We start from the raw sequence: 15,921 nt of genomic DNA on the forward strand, positions 1-15,921 counted from the left end.
TAAGAGGCCATGTAGCTATCACAGAGGACGACTGTACGAGTGAGCTGCCTGAGCCTTCTGGAAAGAAGCTGCGAGGGGATACTCTTCTGGAGGCCAATCCAGAGTCTCCGGATGTGTGTTTTCCCAGCGGAGACATGTGGCTGAACACGGACTCTTCTGGGTATCCATTACCGGGTTCCTCGGATCCCCAGAACATTGACTCTTTTTCCACACTGCCAGATGTGATTGAGGAGTTTATGGAAGTCATTGAGGATATCTCTCCTCCCTCATGACATAAATGCCATCCATGAGGTGTCTCTCACTTAATGTGAGATCTCTAAAGAGCCCTGTCCGCAGGGCTGCTCTTTTTGATTTTTTTGAAACATTAGACTTTGATATATGTTTTTTACAGGAGTGTGGTCTGCAGCATGGAATCCGGTATAACGAGATAAAAAAGGACTGGAAACTAGGGCCCTCTGTATGGTCGGGCTCGAACGAAAACAAGTCTGCTGGTGTGGGTCTGCTCTGCCGAGGTAATAACATCATCATCTCCTCTGTTACTGAGATTGTACCCGGCAGAGCTATCCTAGTGCATTTGTGTTTTAATAATTTTAATTTCCGTGTCATTAATGTGTACGCTCCACCAGATAAACAGGAGCGTATACGTTTGTTTGAAATTCTACCGGTATTCTGTGTAGGGTCATCTCCTCTCTTGGTAGCTGGGGACTTTAATTGCCTGAATGTGAATGAGCGCCGAGGAGGGGGTGACCCAATCCGTAAGTTAGATAAGTCGTGTTTTTTACTAAATAGCTTGCAGACTGATTTTAAGTTATGCGATGCCTGGAGGTCGCTTTCGCCGACGGACCCAGGATTTACATGGTCCGGTCGGGGAGTGGCTTCCAGGATCGATTTTATGTTTTTATCTGAGGATTTTAGCCCTGTACAATTTGTTTTAATGCCTAATTTATTCTCTGATCATAAAATGTTAAGCGTAAAGATAGAGTATCAAGGAGAGCTGAGGATAAATAGAGGTTTGTGGCGTCTGGGGGTCCATTTGCTGGAAGACCCTCAGGTGAGGTCAGACTTCTGTAATGCCTACCAGGAATGGAGACAGTTAAGGCCTCCATATATTAAAATCCTATCCTGGTGGGAAGTGATCAAAGATAAAATAAGGTTTTTTTTTATCAGGGCTGGAAAGAGGAAGGCGCGGCGGAAAAAGCAGATTTATGTAAATTTAAATATGAGACTGCAAACTCTCCATAAATTTAAAGAGATAGGACTAGAGGTGGAAGATGATATTGCAAGCCTAAAAACTGAAATACAATTGTGCCTTGATCAAAAAGGTAAAGAAATAATTTTTAATTCCAAAGTGAAACATTTAGAAGAAGGTGAGAAGTGTACACGTTTCTTTTTTAAAAAAGTGATGGAGAAAAAGGAGACGATCACCTGTCTTGATGGAGAAACAACTGTGGAAGGTATGAAGAAGGTGGCTTTTAATTTTTATAGAGACCTTTTTAGTAAAAAAAGTGTAAATAATGTTTTTTTACAAGATGCTCTTAATATCCTGGATTTTAAGTTAAGTTCTGTAGACCAGGGGTTTTTAATAGAAGATCTTAGCATGGAAGAACTTTTTAGTGTTTTTAAAAGTTTTTCAAAAGGGAAAGCCCCAGGAGCAGATGGTCTACCTGTTGAATTTTATTTGACTTTTTGGGATGTTTTAAAGGAGGATCTTTTAGCACTTTTTAAAGAGGTTTTTATGTGTTCAGAGCTGCCTAAGTCATGGAGGAGGGGGATAGTGTCCTTAATTTATAAGAAAAAGGGCGCTCGTGATGACCTCAGGAATTGGAGGCCTATCACCCTCCTCAACATGGACTATAAAGTTTTAGCTAAAATTATTGCTTGTCGTTTTAAAACTGTGATTAATAAATTGATACAACCCGAACAAGTATGTGGAGTACCAGGGAGGAATATTGCTGAGATTTTAAATGTTATTAGAGATGCAATATGGTACTCTAGGGATAGAAGTCAGAGCCTGGCCCTGTTGGCGCTGGACTTTGAAAAGGCGTTTGACAGGGTCTCGCATGAGTATCTTTTTAAAGTTTTAAAACAAATGGCGATCCCCGACATGTTTTTATCTCGTATTATGATTTTATATAATAATGTGTTTTCTCAAATTTCTGTCAATGGTTTTTTAACAGATTTTATCCCGTTGGAATCCGGAGTGAAGCAGGGGTGTCCATTATCCCCAATTCTTTTTATTTGTGCTATGGAACCCCTGCTGTGTATGATCCGGAGAGATAAAGTGGTCCGAGGGGTTCCTATTCCGGGTGGAGGAGGGGCCCAAGTCAAAGTATTTGCCTACATGGATGATGTTACTGCCATCTGTACAGATCCTGCTTCACTCCGGAGAGTGGTAATGTGCACCAATTTTTTTAGTCAGGCTTCAGGTTTTAAAATGAATTTTAATAAAACTGAATGTTTGATTTTGGGTTCCTGGGATACAAATGACCTACCAGCAGTAAAATTGAGGCACGACGAGGTAAAAATTTTGGGTATAGTATTTGATGCTAAAAATGATGGACACGTGAGCTGGGAGGAGGTACAGCATAAAATGGTGAAAAAGCTCTCCTTCTGGAATTTGAGATGCTTGTCGATTGAAGGGAAAATTTTAATTATTAAATCTGTTTTATTGCCTATGATGCTTTATGTTGCCATGGTATATCCTCCTTCTGAGTTGATACTAAAAAAACTAACTCGATGTATTTTTATGTTCATTTGGGGATCAAAAATGGAAAAGCTGAGGCGAACGGAAATGTACAAGAAACAACAAAATGGAGGAAAAGATGTCCCTGACTTGCATTTGTATTTATATGTAAATTTCTTTTGTTTTTGTTTTAAAGTTTTTAACACTAATTCTACTTTTAGTCTGTTTTTAAAATATACTTGCGGTTTTATCTTTAAAAAATGGTTCAGGCCATGTTTATCAGCACCCATTTTATTATGCCCGCCCAAGCATTTTATTGTTTTAGAAAAGGTGATAAGGACTCATAAATTAAAGGACTTGGATGCCGATCTCCTTCTGGACAGAAAAAAATTGATGGTTCATCTGAGAAGAGAAGAAGGAGTGTCCCCTGTGAGCAACTTCTCCTGGAGTAGATCCAAGCGTGTGTGGAGGAACGTTTTTGGGAAATTCTTGGCCAACATTCACAAAGACATCGCATGGATGGCTGCCCACCAGTGCCTCCCAACCAGAGACTTCCAGCACAGGAGAGGCCTGGTGGCGCGGGCAAAGTGCCCAAGAGACTCTTGCCGAGAGGATGAGACTGTTTTGCACCTTTTCTGGAACTGCTGTTTTGCACAAGAACTTTGGGGGAGATTGGGGATACTTTTAAAATGGGTTTGTGGTCTTAAAGATTTTAGCTATGAGTATGTTTTATATGGACTTTTTAATTGCCCCACTACACACCAGTTCAAAGTATGCTGGTGTATAATAAACTGTGCCAAAAATGCAATCTGGAAAGCGAGAAACATTTTACTTTTTAACCGTGATTTTATCTCTGTAAATGATTGTATTAAATTGGCTTTTAGTGAAATGTTTATTTATTTCTTAAAGGATGTTAAAGATGTGGGGAAGAAGGAAGCGAATCGTAGATGGTGTTTTTATATGTGGAATACTGTTTTATATTAAGTTGTTTCATGTTGTTGTATTTTATTATTGTAATTGTTTATGTTTCTTTTGCACAAAAGGTTTCATTTTTTCTTGTTGTTCTATGTCTTATGACTAAATAAAATTTTGTTGAAACCTTATCTGTTGTGACCCTCTGCCTGGCAGAAGAGAAATCTGTCGTGGTTCATATGAACAATCCCCATGTCTCTCAAGGAGATGTGGCAGCCTTTCTGTGGATCTATTGCTCTGAGGTTCGTTTCTCTCACAAGATCATGAATGCTGAGAAATTGTGGACTGGAAAATATAAGTTCACTGTGAAATTAAGAGAAGGTCTGGGAATTGGTGGACTGAGTCATCCACCTCAGAACTTCCTAATCGGCAGAGAGAGAGGAAGACTCTTCTATCCTGGGATGCCTATCTTCTGCAGGAAGTGTATGGACTTTGGGCACTCTTTCGAGAGCTGCAAGGAGGAAAATGCTCTTTGCAAGAAATGCTATCAGAAGGGACATGCCACTCTAAACTGTCCAAATCAGATGATCTGCAATATGTGTCGTGTTTCTGGACATTCTTTCAGGGATTGTCCGTTAAGGAAGACCTTCAGTTACGCAGATGCCGCTCGGGGGGAATTCTTTACGAAGCGGACTAACTCTGATGAGCAAAAGGACAAGCCCAAAGACTCTTCTAAGGATCCTCCCGGGAACCCTCCAGGGGATCCCCCTGTGGAGAGTAAGGTTCCCAGTGATTTGTCAGGCAGTCCAGTTGGTCAGGTGGTGGAGGAGAAGCCAGCTGAGACTGTGTTTGAAATGGAGTCCAAGGAGGCTGGTGATGAGGATAAAGAGGAGGATATGGACATGGAGGCTCTGAGGAAAAGGAAAAAAGAGCAAGAATCAAGTGTGCAAAAAGGGGAGAGCGCCAAAAAAAAAACCTATGGGGCGCCCTAAAATAACCCTCCCTAAGTACTCACCAAGACCGTTGGATCCTGTTCCTCAACCTGTTAATCCTTCTGATCCAGTAAATATCAAGGGGTTCTCGGATTCTGAAGTCTCTGAGGGTCCTCCTACCCCGGTTGGATTCATGTCAGATACGGACTCAAGCTCTGCCTAAATGATCTATGGCATTGCTTAAAATTGCCTCACTGAATGTGAGGAGCTTGAAGGGCTCTGTCAAGAGAGCTGCTTTATTTTCTTACTTGAGAACTTTAGATGCTGACATTTTTCTGCTACAAGAATGCGGTATTGACCATGACCCCAATTATAACAAGCTAAGGAATGATTGGGCGAACGGACCTTCCATCTGGTCCGGTGAAAATGGATCACGTGCTACTGGAGTTGGAATCCTGTTTAAAAACAATGACTTTAAAGTTGTGTCGTTTACTGAAGTTGAACCTGGACGTGCACTAGTGGTGAATGTGAACTACTGCGGGTCTGAATTTAAACTTCTTAATGTTTATGCATCTCCGATGAAGGAAGAAAGATCTTGTCTGTTTGACACTATAAAACTTTTTATACCTGGGCCTACACCAACTGTGGTTGGCGGTGACTTCAATTGTATTCTGGCCAATGAAAATAGGACATCAGGTACTAAAAGAAAAGATAAAACAGAGATGCAGTTAAAAAACCTTATTGAGGATACTCACCTGAAAGATGTTTGGAGAGAGAAGAATACTTCAGATCCAGGATACACTTGGGAGAACAATCTTATAAAATCAAGAATTGACTTTGTGCTGACATCACGGAGTCTCAAAGTTAATAATGTGGGTCTAGCAGGTAACATCTTTTCTGACCACAAAACTTTCATAACTCATCTGCAATTGCCCACTCTGGAGAAAGGGCGAGGAGTCTGGAAGTTGAACACCCTGCTGCTAGAAGATGAAAGCATAAAAGTGGAATTTTTGAGATTTTACAAAAAATTGCAAGGAAAAAAATATAACTACAAAACAATTTTAGAATGGTGGGAGTTTGTGAAGACTCGAATTAAATTTTTTTTTCTCTTGGCTGGTAGGAAAAAAGCCAGACAGAATCAAAAATGGTTTAAAGACCTGAACACAAAACTGCAAACAGGTTACAAACTCAGGAATGCTGGAATAGATATGGATGATGTTATTTTACAAGTTAAAGAAGATATCAGAAAAGCAATAGAACGGAAAGGCAAAGAAATAATTTTTAATGCCAAGGTAGAACATATGGAAAAAAACGAAACATGTTCCAGGTTCTTTTTTAGAAAATCTTTTGAACATAGAGAATTGATTAAGGAACTTGATGGTGAAACAACAAAGGATGGACTGTTAGACAAAGCGCAACAATTTTATCATAACCTTTTTAGTGAAAAGAAAATTGATAATGACTTTTTACCTGATGTTTTAAATTCTTTGCAGAGTCATCTTGAGAAGGAAGATCAAGTCTTGTTAGTTGAAGATATCTGTGAAGCTGAAATAGTAAGTGCAATTAAAAGCTTTTCTAGAGGAAAGACGCCGGGTGCTGACGGTTTACAAATTGAATTTTACTTAACTTTTTGGGAGATTTTAAAGGATGACCTGTTTGAAATTTTTAAAGCTGCTTTTCGATGTGATAAATTGCCAGAGTCTTGGAGAAGTGGTGTGGTCACTTTACTTTTTAAAAAAGGTGACAAGACGAATCTTGAAAACTGGAGACCAATTACATTGCTCAATGTGGACTACAAAATTATGGCAAAAATTATTGTTAATAGAATGAAGAACGTCATCGGAAAGGTCGTGCATCCAGACCAGGTATGTGGTGTGCCTGGTCGTACAATTGCTGAAAATTTAAATATAATACGGGACGCAATATGGTACCAGCAAGAACGGAAGCAAAAACTGGCGCTTCTGTCCTTAGACTTTCAAAAAGCATATGACAGAGTCTCCCATAAGTACTTGTGTTCTGTTTTAAAGAAAATGAAATTCCCAGCTGTTTTTATTAAGCACATTGCACTTTTGTATGAAGGAAGTTTTAGCAAGATTTTAATTAATGGCTTTTTATCTGCAGAAGTTTTTTTACAGTCTGGCGTTAAACAAGGATGCCCTCTCTCACCTTTGCTTTTTATCTGCGCAATTGAGCCCTTATTGGCGATGCTGAGGAAGGAGAAAATGGTGAAAGGAGTACCTATACCAGGAGGAGATGGCCTGAGTACAAAATCTTTAGGCTACATGGATGATATCACAATCCTGTGTGACTCAGAACAGTCACTTAGAAGAGCGGTAAGAATGACTGACTTCTTTTGTTTAGCATCGGCCTTCAAACTGAACCTAGAGAAGAGTGAATGTCTGGGCTTTGGTGACTGGTCAGATGCGCAGATTCCTCAACTGAAAATCAGAAATGACCAAATTAAAATCCTTGGCGTAGTGTTTACTAAAAAAAATGATGGAGAAGAAAGTTGGCAGTCGGTGAACAGAAGAAGATAAGTTTATGGAAACTAAGAAAATTATCTATGGAAGGTAAAAATTTAATAATTAAGTCTTTATTGTTACCGATAATGTTGTTTTTAAATATGGTGTACCCCCCGAATGAGAATACAGTGAAGTTTTTGCAGAGACAAATTTTTCTTTTTCTGTGGGGGTCTAAAATGGAGAAAGTCCGAAGAGAAATAATGTACAAACAACACAAGTATGGTGGAAAGAATATCCCAAATATTAAAAAATTTTTATACTTAAAATTCTTCAGTTTTTGCTTTAAAATGATCAACATAAGGACTCATTGGTCTTTTTATTTAAAATATGCAGCTGGAGATATCTTCAGGAAGAGAAAGTGGATAACTTTGTCACAAAATTCTCCAGTCTTAATTACACCACCTAAACAATATGTTCTGTTAGAGAAAATAATTAGACTTTTCAACTTACCTGAAATTGACATAGAGATGCTGTCAAATTCAAGAAGACTGGCTCTAGAAACAAGGAGAAGAGAAACAATGACTGCAGTGGCAAATTTTACTTACAATAAAAGTGGAAGAATTTGGAGAATGACTTATGCACCTTATTTAACAAATGAATTCAAAGACTTGGCTTGGGCAATAGTGCAAGAATGTGTTCCTGTTAGGTTTTTTCAACACAGAAGGGGATTGTGCAATACTGCAAAATGTCCTAGGGCAAGCTGTGCTCATGAAGAGACTGTTTTACACACCTTTTGGAACTGTTTTTATGCCCAAATTGTATGGAGAGAAGTTGGAAGTCTTTTAAAGTTTGTTACTGGTCTTAAGTTTTTAAATCATGAAGTAGTTTTATATGGAAATTTTACATGTCAGTCCAAAGAAAAAGAAAGAGTCATCTGGATAATGATAAATGGAATAAAAATGGCGCTATGGAAAGTCCGAAATATATTGCTTTTCAAAAAAGATCATATAAGTGAAAATGAGTGTATAAAATTAGCACTAAGTGAGATATATATTTATTACCTGTTAGACCTGAAGAGAATTGGAAAAAAGAGGGCAAAGAGTCTATGGAACTTTCATTTGTGGAACCTTGTAACATGAACAGATGATAAGCAAGAGAAATATAAGAAAGAATAAAAACTGAAATAATAGAACAAATGAAAAAGAAAAAAATCTGTTCTTATCAGTTTAATATCTGATACGTCCCCTATTTGGGGACCATATATTAAATGGATTTTTAGAACAGGGAGCTGGAAATGGAGCTTGCTCTGTCCACTCCACGCATTGACCCGTTATTGCAGTATCTCCGGGAACAGTGCACCCCTTCTCTGATCCGGTTTCCAAAAACAGATTGAATTGAAATCAGCCCAGCAAGTTGTCATTTAACACTTTCTGAGAATTCTTTTCAGGGTCAAAGAAGCACGTTTCAGGTGGCAAATGTAGCAATTTGCTCAATTTCACTGGACCGTTTGCAACATTTCCTGTGCCTTGCTTTCACCTGTGCATGTTCAGCATTGGATTGCATCCAATATGCAATCAATCAATCAAGCAATCAATCAAGCAATCAAGCAATCTTTGCTGGTTGCAACAGGTGTGTTAAGATGTAGGCCCGAATGAGGCCTTTGTAACAGTGTTGCTAATATATTGTGCCATCTACAAAATTAGGCCCCTGCCTGCTGTCTGTCAGCATGAAGTGTTTAAATTGAAGTATCCTACGAGTAGTTCGGCCATACATACTACATTTGTGACCGCATGCACAAATTCCTTTGTAAAACATTGGCTCCCTCTTGTGGACCACTACTGACTTTTAATTCTGTGGTGTATGATATGTATTTCAATAAAGAAGGAAAAATGGTGTCTGTGATGGATGATCTTGAATGTGCTAGTCTTGTCTATTTTGTCTTGTACTGTGTGAGTAGTATTCTAATGCTTTTGACCAACTAGGTGCGCTGCTGCCTGCCTGCCTGCCTGCCTGCCTGCCTGCCTGCAGTAGATAGAATCTGTGCACGGAACCTTCACCTGCTGCTGCTGTCACAATGGGGCCTTCAGCCATTGACTCCGGAACTCTCACGTGTCACAATGGGCTCTGGACCTATCTAAGGCAGAGAAAAATGGCGCCGTCTTCAGTCTGCTGCTGGAACAGCAGCAGACCACATGGTAGGGGGATTGTCTTTTTTTTAAAGGGGCAATTTGCAGACTTGCACTAATAGTTGCACTCTGGAGCGCCAAAGGGATGGAGGGTGTGTTCAGATGGGCGGAGTTATGCAGATCAGGCGGAGTTATGCAGATTAGGCGGAGTTAGGCAGATTTTTTAAAAACGCGTTGGGCCCAACTTGAACACACCCCCACACACCCCCACTCACCCCCCACACACCCCCACACACACCAGAACTGCCATTTGAGAAGGCATCCAGAGTTTAGAAAAAAAATGTCTTCCCCTGGGCAATCATCTTTTGGGCTCTCTCCACAGTGGGTCCTGGTTGTAGGCCATGGGGCGTCCGGAGTGGCAAACCATTTCAGGCTATCGCTTCTCGGCCTTTTGGCTAAGATCAAGTGTAGTGACCATATAGTTGCTGCCTTGGTCTTGACTGGAAGGTGCCTGGGGTACCCGGCTCCTTGGCCTGGGGGGATTGTCTCACTTATGGTGGGACTTCACCCCCCTGCTGCTATTAGGGAGCTGGATTAGTCCCCAGGCAACGAGTTGCGATCCCCCGGCGAAAGGCCGAGCCCGTCTTCACGGCAAGCCTTAGCCAAAACTGCTGCGATGCCATGCGAATGGCAATTCTTGTCTGGCGCCGGCCAGATAAGGAACTCGATTAAAATCGAGGTTCCAGAAAACCATGTCGGGTACGACAACCCCCGAGAGTTCTACTTACAGGTTCTAAGGAATCTACTGGGCGTGAAGGAGAGTGACGTTTACTGCCTGCAGGAGAAGGGGCAGAACTCGTATGTCCTAACGCTGGCAACTAAGATTGTTTGCCAAAACTTCTATGAGCGAGTTAAGGGCGAGCGTTTCAGCAAGCTGTTGGATGGAGTGGTCTTCATGGCTCTGTATGGCGAGCTTGACGTACCCCTCGTAGTACATATGTTCAACCCTCATGTGTCCCGAGAGGATATTGAGCTCTACCTGAACAGATACTGCACGTCTGTAAGGTACACGGGGAACGTCAAAGGGAGAAGCGGTTTCTGGAACGGGAAACGGCGCTTTATGGTACGCTTTAGAGCTGACCCTGGGGGTGTAGAAGGCCTTATGCACCCCCCCTCCACAGTGGTGCTGGGGAGAGACCACGTCTATCTGTTTTACAACGGACAGCCGCTCAGATGCCGAAAGTGTGGCGACCTTGGTCACTTGCAAAGTGACTGTAAAAATGAGCGGATGAGTCAGTGCCACAACTGTGGTAAATGGGGTCATGCCTCAAAGGACTGCACAAACGAAAAGACCTGCAGTAGTTGCGGACGGGCTGATCACCTGTTCAGCAATTGTCCTATGCGGACAAGGTCTCGTGGTGGCTATGGGGCGTCTGCGGCTAGTTCCACAGGGGCCCCAGCTGATGCAAGCAGGGCAGGCTCAGTGGTCACCGGTGTGAGCTTTGCGGACATCACTGCGGGTCTAAAGCGGTCTGACTCAGTTGAAGCTCGGACGGTACCCAAGTCTAATGACTCGGCTCTCACAGCCGTAGCGGTACCCGTGCCTACTTCTGCAGGTGTCCAGGTTCCGCCTGGCGGAGAGGGGGCACTTCCTCAGAGGAGATCTGAGAAAGATCAAAAAAAGAGGCGTGTATCCAGAGCGGTTGGTGCCATTCCTGATGTCCATCCGGAGGTCCCTGCTGATGACCATGCTGACGGTGGATCGGATGTCTGTCCTGAAACCTGTCCAGAGGCCCAACCAGATGCCAATCCAGAGGGATGTCCTGATGTTTGTCCAAAGGATGGAGGCCATGAGTCAACTGGTGATCCTGGTGCCGGACCTGCTCGTCACCCTGTTCTTGGGGATACATCTGTCGGAGGCCCTGACGGGGTTATGGACATTCCACCAGCTCCAGAGCCTGGAAAGAACCCTGCGGACCAGATGGATCTCAGCATCTGTGGTAAGAGGAGCCGTGAGGAGACTCGGGAGGAGGGAGGCCCACCTGAGTCATCTCGTAAAATCTTTCTGGCTGTTGCTCCACCTCTCCTCAGCCCAGAAAGGACTAATGTAATAGAGGAATACACGGACTCCGAGGATACTGCCAGTTTAGTGACTGTGGCATCTTTATCACCTGCCGTATCACAGATTATCGAGTCTGATGCTGAGAGCCAAGAATCATCATAAAAAGACTTAACATGGCAGACATCCACATTGCCTCACTGAATGTGAGAAGTTTAAAGAGCCCCACTAGGAGGGCTGCTTTGTTTACATGGATAATGACTTTGAGTTTTGAGGTCTTTTTCCTGCAGGAATGCGGTATTGATCATGGACTTTCATATTCCAACCTAATTAAAGACTGGACAGCAGGACCCTCTGTCTGGTCAGGGTCAAATGAAAATAAAGCTGCTGGGGTTGGGATTTTATTCAAAGGCCAAAATGTAAATATCTTATCTGTCACTGAAATTATTCCAGGCCGTGCCTTATTAGCCCACGTTGTTTTAAATGGTTTTACCTGTCGTCTTATGAATATTTATGCATCCCCCGAGAAAAATGAACGTGCCTCCCTTTTTAATGACATATCTTTGTTTTTAACAGGTCCATCTCCAATAATAGTGGGAGGGGATTTTAATTGTGTCATGCTGGGAGAGGGGCGGAGTGGTGGTGATGGGGCTGGTAGAACAGACAAAACATCTAGTCTGTTAAAACACCTAGTGACAGATCTTAAATTACTAGATACATGGAGGAAGTCCCACCCTTCTGACCCAGGATATACGTGGAAGGGTAGAGGGCTGTCTTCTCGCATTGATTTTATTTTTTGTTCTAATGATGTTTTTAAATCCAGTAACGCAGGGCTAATGGAAAACATCTTTTCTGATCATGCATTGCTACATACCAACCTGCAGGTTCCTGGGGATGCAAATGTAGGGAAAGGTATGTGGAAACTTAATACTCTCCTTTTAGAAGACGAGTTGGTAAGGGCAGACTTTATAGCCAAATATAAATCTTGGAGGGGGCGGAAACACCCAAAACAGAGTATGCTGGGATGGTGGGAGTGTGTTAAAACCCGTATTAAAGAGTTTTTTATCAAAGTTGGCAAAAGAAAGGCACGGGAAAAAAGAAAATGTTTTAGAGATTTTAATGTCAGGTTGCAAACTCTCCATAGGCTTAAGGAATGGGGAGTGCCTGGTGTGGATGGCGAGATGGCCAAAATCCAGACTGAAATCCACAAATTCCTGGACCAAAAAGGTAAAGAGGTCATCTTTAGTGCCCGTGTAAAATACTTGGAAGAGGGTGAGTCATGCTCGAGGTTTTTCTTTAAAAAAGTGAATGACAAAAAACAAATGATTGTGGAATTGGAAGGAGAGACCTCCATTGGGTGCATTTTAGAGAAAACTTTTAATTTTTATAATGATCTTTTTAGCATTAAAAATATTGATGAGACCATGCTTTTAGGAAATCTTAATGTTTTATCCCAGTTTTTAAATAAGGAGGACCAGGAGTTTTTAGAAAACAATGTTTTAACAACTGAAGTTGAAGCGGCCCTAAAGAGTTTTGCTAATGGCAAGGCTCCTGGATCAGACGGCCTCCCTATTGAATTTTATATTTGTTTTTGGGATACTATTAAAACTGATTTTTTACAAGTGGTTAGTGAAGCTTTTATGGCCGACTCTTTACCGTACTCATGGCGTAAAAGCATGATCACCCTCATTTTTAAAAAAGGCGATAGAACAAAACTGGAAAATTGGAGGCCCATTTCACTATTAAATACTGATTATAAAATCCTTGCAAAAATTATTTCTGGTCGTCTAAAGGTTGTTATAAAAAATGTGATCCATCCTGATCAGGTATGTGGGGTCCCCGGGAGATCAATCTGGGAGCACCTTAATTTAATTCGGGATCTGATCTGGTACCAGAAGGAGAGAATACAACCATTAGCGATTTTATCCTTGGATTTTATGAAGGCCTTTGATAGGGTCTCCCACTTTTATCTTTTTAAAGTTTTAGAAAGGATGGGGTTCCCTATGTCTTTTATCCAGAAAATATCGCTTTTATACAAACAGTCATTTGCACAGGTTTTAATTAATGGGTTTTTAACTAAAGAGGTGGCACTCCATTCTGGAGTAAAACAAGGCTGTCCCATGTCCCCACTTTTATTCGTCTGTTCTATTGAGCCACTGTTGTGCCTGCTGCGTCAGGACAAAGTGATCAGAGGGATTTTTATTCCAGGTGGGGGTGGGCAGCAAGTTAAGGCTCTGGGTTATATGGATGATGTATCAGTGTATGGCACCAGCTCTGCATCCATTAATAGAGCAATTTTAATCACGGGAATTTTTAGTGCGGGTTCTGGTTTTAAGCTAAACATAAATAAATGTGACTGTTTTATAATGGGCCAATGGGAATCAGACCTCCCCCGGGTCCCAACACAATCAGTTGGAATTAAGATTCTAGGCATCTTGTTCAATCAGGCAAATGATGGTAAGGAAAACTGGGACCTGGTACTTAATAAATTGCACCAAAAGATTTCCCTGTGGCAAATCCGCAAAATGTCAATGGAGGGTAAGATCCTGGTGATCAAGATGATATTGCTTCCCATCATTTTGTATGCCGCCATGGTCTTCCCTCCAAACTCCTTTTACCTAAAAAAGCTTATGAAACCCATGTTTTACTTTCTTTGGGGGTCCAATATGGAAAAATTAAGGAGGGAGGTGGTTTGTAAAAATAAAAAGAATGGTGGTAAGGCGTTTCCCAACCTAAAACTGTTCATTTTTATAAAGTTTTTTGTATTTTGTTATAAAAATTTGTACAATGTTGGGGCTTTCTCGTGTTTCCTGAGGTATGCAACAGGATTCACTTTCAGGAAGCTAGATTTCAGCATGAACGCTAACTCTCCTTTTCTCCTATCACCTCCCGAACAATACAGAGTCCTGGAAAGCACAATTTCTGAGTATGATTTAGTTAACGTTGACCGTCAGTTTCTTCTTGACCAGCGGAAACTGACAATTATTTGCAAGGGTCATGAAGAGATGCAGGACGTGTCCAATTTTTCCATTTCCAAAAGCAGGATAGTATGGAATAATGTTGCCTGTCCAGCCCTTAGTAATTCCCAAAAGGATCTGGCTTGGCAGGTAGTCCATCAATGCCTCCCAACAAGGGCCTTCCAGCACCATAGGGGTTTGGTTGCCAGTGCCAGATGCCCTAGAGACAGGTGTGCGCCAGACGAGTCAGTCTTCCACTTATTTTGGGAATGTTCCTATGCTCAGGAGCTCTGGCAAACAGTGGGCACCCTATTAAAATGGATATGTGGGATACAATCCCTAACCTGCGACACAGTTATTTATGGTATCATTAACTGCCCTACCATGAAACAAGCACGAGTGGCATGGCTAATGATCAATTGTTTTAAAGAATCCCTATGGAAAGTACGAAATATATTCCTGTTTAAGCGTGATTTTATTTCTGTAAATGACTGCATTGGGTTGGCACTATGTGAGATGTATACATACTACCTGCGAGATTGTAAAAAAATGGGAGTTAAAGAAGCAAAAAAGTTATGGTGTTTACAAATTTGGAACATGTATTTACATATGTAAATTATATGCATATTAATTGTTTTAATTCGTGTTCTTAATTGTATTTTTAATCAGATTTTGTTTTAAGCCATGTTTTATTCAAGTGTGAATTTTTATTGTACTTGGATTATTTTAACAACAATGGTTTTAAAAATCTGAAAGAATTGTAAATGTGTCTCAGCAAAAGAAAAGAACACAGTTTTATATGCATATGTATTGTACTGTTTTATATGTTTTTTTACCGTTTTAAAATCAGATTTGTATTTGTTTTTATGTCATATTTTATTCAAGTCTTTGATTTGTTTGAAATTTATGATGTATGTCTGATTTAAATAAAGCTAATTTGAAAAGTGATCTGTTCTTATCAGTTTAATATCTGATACGTCCCCTATTTGGGGACCATATATTAAATGGATTTTTAGAACAGGGAGCTGGAAATGGAGCTTGCTCTGTCCACTCCACGCATTGACCCGTTATTGCAGTATCTCCGGGAACAGTGCACCCCTTCTCTGATCCGGTTTCCAAAAACAGATTGAATTGAAATCAGCCCAGCAAGTTGTCATTTAACACTTTGTGAGAATTCTTTTCAGGGTCAAAGAAGCACGTTTCAGGTGGCAAATGTAGCAATTTGCTCATTTCACTGGACCGTTTGCAACATTTCCTGTGCCTTGCTTTCACCTGTGCATGTTCAGCATTGGATTGCATCCAATATGCAATCAATCAATCAATCAAGCAATCAATCAAGCAATCAAGCAATCTTTGCTGGTTGCAACAGGTGTGTTAAGATGTAGGCCCGAATGAGGCCTTTGTAACAGTGTTGCTAATATATTGTGCCATCTACAAAATTAGGCCCCTGCCTGCTGTCTGTCAGCATGAAGTGTTTAAATTGAAGTATCCTACGAGTAGTTCGGCCATACATACTACATTTGTGACCGCATGCACAAATTCCTTTGTAAAACATTGGCTCCCTCTTGTGGACCATTACTGACTTTTAATTCTGTGGTGTATGATATGTATTTCAATAAAGAAGGAAAAATGGTGTCTGTGATGGATGATCTTGAATGTGCTAGTGTTAAGGACTGGCGGAACGCACCATGTATAGATGGTACGAAACTAGGTGCGTTCGCAGTCCGAGGTCCACCGTGCAGGTAAAAGACCCTGCAGCTAGCAAGACGGACAATATGGCGGTACACTAA

At 41.2% G+C, this 15,921-nt stretch overlaps 2 pseudogenes; both read left to right on the forward strand.

Annotated features, from left to right (window-relative positions):
• The first annotated feature begins 8,172 nt into the window (after positions 1 to 8,172).
• On the forward strand, positions 8,173 to 8,353 carry LOC138668128 (U2 spliceosomal RNA; annotated as a pseudogene).
• A 6,706-nt stretch (positions 8,354 to 15,059) lies between these two features.
• Positions 15,060 to 15,232, forward strand: LOC138668075 (U2 spliceosomal RNA; annotated as a pseudogene).
• The last annotated feature ends 689 nt before the right edge of the window (positions 15,233 to 15,921 follow it).

The sequence above is a fragment of the Ranitomeya imitator genome, chromosome 2, assembly GCF_032444005.1.
Source record: "Ranitomeya imitator isolate aRanImi1 chromosome 2, aRanImi1.pri, whole genome shotgun sequence".
In the NCBI taxonomy this organism is placed as follows: Eukaryota; Metazoa; Chordata; class Amphibia; order Anura; family Dendrobatidae; genus Ranitomeya; species Ranitomeya imitator.